A 7,434-nucleotide genomic window follows, 5' to 3' on the forward strand; every position below is an offset into this window, starting at 1 on the left:
ACTAATGCCAAAGGGGGAGATTGTCGAAATTATGATATATTTGTCATTAGTCACAACACTTATTCAATTCTAAATACTTACTGAGCTCATCACCTAGTCTACAGTTCACACCGAGCATTCAGCGGTTACCTTATAAATTTCGCAGGTAAATAGTTGATACCGAGCATTCCTTTATAAATTGAGCATATGGGTAGTTTGGCAGTATTTATGAAGTTCATAGTAGTTACCATGTAGAACAACAATTACCATGTAGAACAATGTTCTCCAAGCAGTTAGTGGTTACTGAGCAGAACAGTGTTCCCCAAGCAGTGAGTGATCACTGAGTCATACATTAGGCAAAGTGATGGATCTCCTGTTTACTGAGTGATCAAGGTAAACAAAGAACTTAGTGTTTATCGAGTGATCAAGGTAAACAAATAACTTAGTGTTTACCGAGTGATCAAGGTAAACAAAGAACTTAGTGTTTATCGATTGACCAAGGTAAACAAAGGAATCAGTGTTTACCAAGTGAAGAAGGTTATCAATGGATTCAATTTTTATCGAGTGACACAATATTCACTGAGTCACCAATGGTTACTGAGTTCCAAGCTACTTAGAATGATTAGTATGGACTATGCCTCTACTCTTACTGAGTGCAAGATGATGCAGTGTATTGTAGTGGATGCCAAGTATCAGAAGGTCACCGAGTCAGTTTGTGGAACCTGAGTTTTCTACCACCTAGCCGACTCAGTAATGCTTGTTCACTTATGTTTGGCCGACCTTACCAGTGTAAATATTGGAATGGTATATATCATTTGAAATGATGAGATGTTGAATATCATTGTTTGTGTTTTGTTGTAATAATTTGAGAAGAGGGAAAGCGAATCACTAGCAAGAATAGAGGAATACAACAAGGTCAACATTGATACATAAAAGATATATCCATCACATTAGGTGATCAGAGCACAAAGGATCTTATCAGAAATCAGTTGTAAACCAGATCCACTGTTTCATCCTAATAGGTGAATCAGTTTGCTAAATCCCTTAACAAGGTAGACTTGACAATCTTTTGTAAATCTCCTAACAGAGTGCATACTTCATTGTATGTTTGTAAATCCTTTAACAAGGTGGATCTAGCAATCCTACTTGCTCCTAATAGGGCAGATCATCAGAAGTGATCATTGTAAGCCTTAACTGGCCAACTTTATATTGCAGTATTGAAATTTTGTGAGCATCATCCCCACCCTAGTTTTACTTTCTAAGTGGAAGGTTTCTGGGTCACCAAATCTGTGTGTTCATGTGTTACAAATGCTTATCTTTTCATACATACAGTAGATTAGATGGATGAATGGTAAAAATATTATTATGTAAAATTGAATTAAAGTTTTAGAGTTACTGATTCACCTCTCCCCTCTCAGTAACCTTGTTAGTCCAGATTATTTCCAACAAGAACTTTTGTGGGAATGCATGTCAAATACCTCAATCATGGTACATAGGATGCCTTCAAAATCCTAAATACAAAATAGTGGCATCCATATTGCTCACTCTACCTATGCACTCCATATACTTTCTTTGAAAAGATGGTCATCTGGACTTTCATTCCACCACTTTTGGCACTCCAACCCATTAAATCCTTCAAATGCTATGTTCTATGGTGTTAGATGTATGTCTGGCTAGTTCTACACTTTGGCCCTTTTTTCTTCTTGTCCTTTTTTCTTACCCACACTTCTAAAGGTAATGTCTACATATTCTGACTCATGGCTAAATCTTCATCCAGTTTCTTTCTCCAAGCCCTTTTTCTAGTTGAATGCATAATTATCACTTCTTTGTCATTTTGTAGGATAGATTGCAAACCATTAGATTAGTTGCTTCCTTGTACAAACTTGTTTCAAAATCCCTCTCCTATCTTAGCATCCATATGGATCCATACGACCCTCCCTCTCCACTACTTCTACCTATTGTATGGCTTATAGTGTTCTCTTCCTTAGAAAACAGTATAGTTGCTCCTAGTTTTCTCACCACTTCAACTTCTATGATAGTTGTATGGCCAATGTATTTATTTTCCACTTGCCATACTATACTCTCTTCATTCTGGTATGTCTGTATGACTATATGATGCCTCCTTAGTGTTTCCTATGACATTTTTTATATGTTCAAACTTTATTCTCTCTTCTACTTCTTGAACCATATAGTGTTTCAATTTTAATATTCCTTGGCCATATGTTTTGGTCTGATAACACCATAATCTTAGTGTGGCCATATGGCTGTATAATTAAGTTCAATGGTACATTTGTATGGTTCACTTTTCTCTACTTCCTCCTAGCCATATGAAGCCTCTTCCACTCCTCTCTTGTCATACTATTGTCCATATGGTGTATTGATGTTGTCCCAATGTCATACATGTCTTCCTCTCTTAAATGTTGTAGTCGTACGGTTCATTTTTTCTCTCCATTTAGTGATTTCACTTACTCCTTCAATCACCAAGTTGTACATGATTGATCTTTAGAAGTTCTTTGTATGCCTCATACGGTAATTATTTCACTGTATGCTCTTGATAGTCTATACTTCCTTTCATTTTCCTCTAGACATTGCCATACACTATCTACTTTTACATCATCTCCCAAGTCATATGATGTTCTACTTTTTAGGACCCTGAAGTCATATAGTCCTCAATAGTACTTCTTCCTAGGGTTATATGTCATATGGTATTTTAGGTTTCACTTTCCCTACTCCGTATGTTGTAGCTTTAACAATCATTTGTTTATACTTATTCACTATATGGTGCTATCTCCCCATGGTCATATAGTATGGATTTTTCCATTCTTCCTTTGAGTTGTACAGTCAAATATGCATGTCTTCTATGGCCGTATGATTCTTATTTTCTTCTTTTCCAAGCCGTACTGAACCTTAATTGACCATTCTATTAATAATGCCATTCTTCAATAATTTATTTTGTATTCCTTTACTTTAATAATACTATTAATTTCATGGTCATAACTCAAAAATTATTTTCAATTTCATATATTTTATCTACATTTATTTATTTTACATTTATACTTTTTTTCCTATCATTCTTCTCAATCACTTGTGCATCAGTAGAGGAACATTTTTCTCATGATATATTTTTAACTTTGACCTATTCACCACTCCTAGTACATCTTTCCCATCCAATTTGCATAGCTTTATTGCCTCATTATTGCCCACTTCTCATATCTTGTATGGTCTGACCCATTTAACTTTGAACTTTCTAGGTTTGATTTCATTCTGCCTATTATACTTCAACACTAACTGGCCCAATAGAAACTTATTTAATTTTAATTGTTTATCATGCCACATTTTGTGCCTGTTCTATGTCACCTCTATGGCACATTGTGCCATTAGTCACTTTTCCTCAAGTTTATTCAGATTATACAATCTTTCCCTCAGGCTTTCCTTGTTGCCTAACTTATTCTCAATCGTAATTCTCAGACTTTTTATCATAAATTATGTCAGTATCATAGCCTCTTTCCCAAACATCAATTGGAATGGTGTGTTTCTCATTCTCACTTTGTATGTCATTCAGCATGCCCAGAGTGCAAATGGTAGTTTTTCTTCCTAGTCTTCACCTTCTACCACACATGACTTTTAAATTACTGCTACTAAGATCTTGTTTGTAGCCTCTGCCTATCTGTTCGCTCATGGGTAGTATGAGCTCGATAAAGAGTGATATATTTTGAGTTTAGTTATTAATAGTTTGATGATGTGATTGACAAAATTTCCTCCATGGTCACTTTTTATCTAAAGAAAAATCCCATATTGAGTGATTATCTATTCATATATGAATTTCATCATACTAACTATCAAGCTTTTTAATAGGGCCTATGCCTTTACCCACTTCATCAAGTACTCTATGGCTACAAATATGTATTGATATTGGTATACTTGGCTTACTTTCAGAGGTCCCATGAAATCCAATCTTCATTACTCGAATAGTTCTTGTGCATGGGTTGAGATAAGCGACATAAAATCTCTCTTCAACAACTTTCCAGCCCTTTGGCAAGTGTCACAACTAACAACCTATTCTCATGTGTTGTTGTACATTATTGGCCACTACAATCCTTCCAGTAGTATCTTTTGTGCTATTGTATTAGGTCCCATATGTCCTCCTACTAGACCCTCATGTGCTTCCTTCAATACTTTTGGTATTTCTTCTTCTAACACATACCCTTGAAGAATGTGATCAAGCCCCATATTGTATAGTAATCCATTAATCAATTGAAATATATGGCTTCTTAGTATTAGTTTCCATCTTTCATTTTGTGACATCTCTCTTGGTGGTTGTTCGATGGAGAGGTATTCCCCACTACTCGTGTACCATTTTGGTAGTACTACAATTTGAAATAACCATGCATTTGTAAAATCATCATTCACTCCTTTAGTTAGTTCTCCTATTTTAATTCTTGAGAGATGGTATACATTAAGATGACTCTTCCTGAGCCATACTATGATTTTAAATGTAAATTCTTGTAACAAAAGTAGCTACCTATTGATTCTTCCTTGAATGATGGGTTTATTAACAAGATAAAGTAGAGCTTGATGGTCTATATAAAACACAAATGGCATTACTAGTAAGTAATGTTGAAACTTCTGTACCGTGTACACCATTAGTAAGGCCTCCCGTTTCACTGTGTGTAATTCTTTTATGCTTTTGACAATAATCAACTAGAAAAATACACTAGGTGATCTAACCCATGATCACTTGTCTATGCCAAGGTTGCTCCTATTGCATAGTTAGATGCATCTATGTGAACATAGAATTCCTTGCCCCAATCTGGGTATGCTAATATAGGTGTTGTGGCCAATCATACCTTGAGCCTTAAATGACTCATCTTATTCTTTCTCCCATTTGAATTAGTCCCCTATGCATGCCAATTTTTCAAGTGGGTATGATACCTTTGTGAAGTTCTTGATGAACCTTCTATAATACCTTACGTTTCCTAGGAAGGACTTCACTTCCATTAGATTTGTAGATGGTGGCATTTCCATTATCACTCTAACTTTGTCTGGGTCTATTTTCAATCCTTCCTTACAAACTATATGTCCTAATGATTTTCCCTATGGGACCATGAATCTACATTTCTTTGGATTTAGGCCTAGTCTCACCCTTCAACATCTCTCCATACATTCTCCCAATGTCATTAAATGCTTGTCATCAGTGTTGAATATTGACCAGTCATCCATGAATACTTTGAAGTTTCTAATAGACATCTTTGTCGAGTATGTGTAATATGATTCTTTGGAATTTGGTAGATGCATTGCATAGCCTAAATGACATATAGTTGTATGTGTATACCCCATCTTCTACTACAAATTTCATTTTAAGCTTTTCTTCTACTACTATGCAAATTTTATTATATCCTAAGAACCATTGATAAATGAATAAATTGTGTATCCAACTACCTCCTCCAATATGCAATCTGTGAATGGTATTAGAAAGGGGTCCTGGATTGTTGCTACATTGAGACATTTGAAGTCAATGCATATCCTAATTTGAGTGGTATCCTTTTTTAGGGATATCACTATGGCTAACACCAATTCATTTTTTTGGACCTTAAAAATAATACCAGCCTCCAACATTTGGTTAATTTTGTCTGTAACCTATGCTGCATAATTTTTATTCATCATGTAGGGTTGTTTCTATATGGGTAATGCACCTTCCACTAGTAGAATGTGGTAAATGCACAACTCTAGTGGAACTCCTTTTAGATTTTTGTATTTCTATGTGAGTACATCTTTGTGTTGCAAAAATATTTTAAATGCAACTTCTTTTATTACTAGATTCCAATTATCTCCTACCAATTTATTCTTTGATTTGGTATCATCTCCCAAATTCATGGTTTTTATTGTGGCCTCTTCATATTTTATTGGCTTTTCCATATTAAATACATGTGCAGGTGTTTCATCCGGCTATGTGTTCCCTTCTTTTATTTTTCTAAATTCTTTTAGAAATCTGTCTCTATTGCATTCTTCCTCTATTGTTAGTATGTTGTAGCTTTGGAAGAGTTCATAATCCTCTATCTTCCAATAAAATAGTCTATTCATCGAATCTAGATCATCATTCTTTGGTCCACCTTGCAACCATAGGACTCCTTCCTCATCTATTTCCATTTGCTTCTTTCCTTTATCCTCTCCTTCTGAATCAAATGATCTAGCTTCTTCTCCCACCATTTGTGTATGTAAATCAATAATGAATCTCCATCCTTTGCTCTCCATTGATAGTGTATTCTTCTTCCAATCATGTTTACCCTTTGCTTGTATGACCCATCCTTGTCCCAGAATGGAGTCATATCCCCTTCTTTTTAGTGAGATGATGGAAAAGTCAAGTAGGAATGGCTATGTTCCAATAGTCATTGTTTGTACCATTAGGATCCCTAGAGGCTTAATGTCATGTTGGTCTATAGTTAGGAATTGGAACGTGGTGGCCGCATTCGTTGTCCCAACTTCTTCCAAGTATCTTTTGGTAGGACATCTACCCCTAAACCTCTGTCCACAATTGTGTCTAAGAGGATCATTCTCAATATACCTATTTTTATAACCATCAGATGCCTTCCTAATGTGAGGGTTAGTAGCATTGGGTCTACTACACTTGTTCAACTTTCCTCCTCCTTCCTAAGTTATACTAGTAATTTAGTTGTCAGATCCATATTTGTGAGTATCATTCATAGTTGGGTCATCATGAGGATCAGATCACTTAATTTTACTAGCACTTCAACTTGTAATATATGCCTTATGATGTCTTGTTTTGTGTAGTTCCTCATTGAGGTACCTAAAATTTCCCCCTTCACTATTTGTGATTTCTCTTTATGCACCTCTTTATCAATTTCTACCTGTGCTTCTTCTACTATCTTCTTTTCTTCTATTAGGTCTGGGTACAAATTTACCTATTTTTGTGTAATTACCATGACTGCCTCTTTGCTCTTTCCTAATTTGATGCTAATCAAATTCAATCCTGATTTTGATTTTGGGAACTTGGTATCTTCATGGTCTCAAGACCAAACCATCTACATAACAATGGTGGTGTCTTCATCATTGTCCAATTTTGTGCAAAGTGGCCCACAACTTGCATGCCTAACATTGAACCATTGGCCAACCATTTGCATCATACTAAATCTGACTGTGACCCTCATTATTATTTTTATTATTGTTATTGTTGGTGTTGTTGTTTTTTCCCCTTTTGTTGTTTCTATACCCACCTGAGGTGGCACCATCATTGTTTGTATTTTCATTCCCTCCTGACATGGATGCTTCCTATGTCAAGAGTACTTCTTGATTTCCTCTTATTTTCACATTGAATGGGCATTTATTTCTCAAATTTTTTGCAATTTGGTAGACATCACAAAACTGATTCTTCAGATAGGATCCCTTAGTGTGACCTTTCATCTTGCATTTTGTGCACCATAGCTCTTTTTTTTTGGT

The sequence above is a fragment of the Cupressus sempervirens genome, chromosome 8 (genome assembly GCF_028749045.1).
Source record: "Cupressus sempervirens isolate cs-2001-9-10 chromosome 8, ASM2874904v1, whole genome shotgun sequence".
NCBI lineage: Eukaryota > Viridiplantae > Streptophyta > Pinopsida > Cupressales > Cupressaceae > Cupressus > Cupressus sempervirens.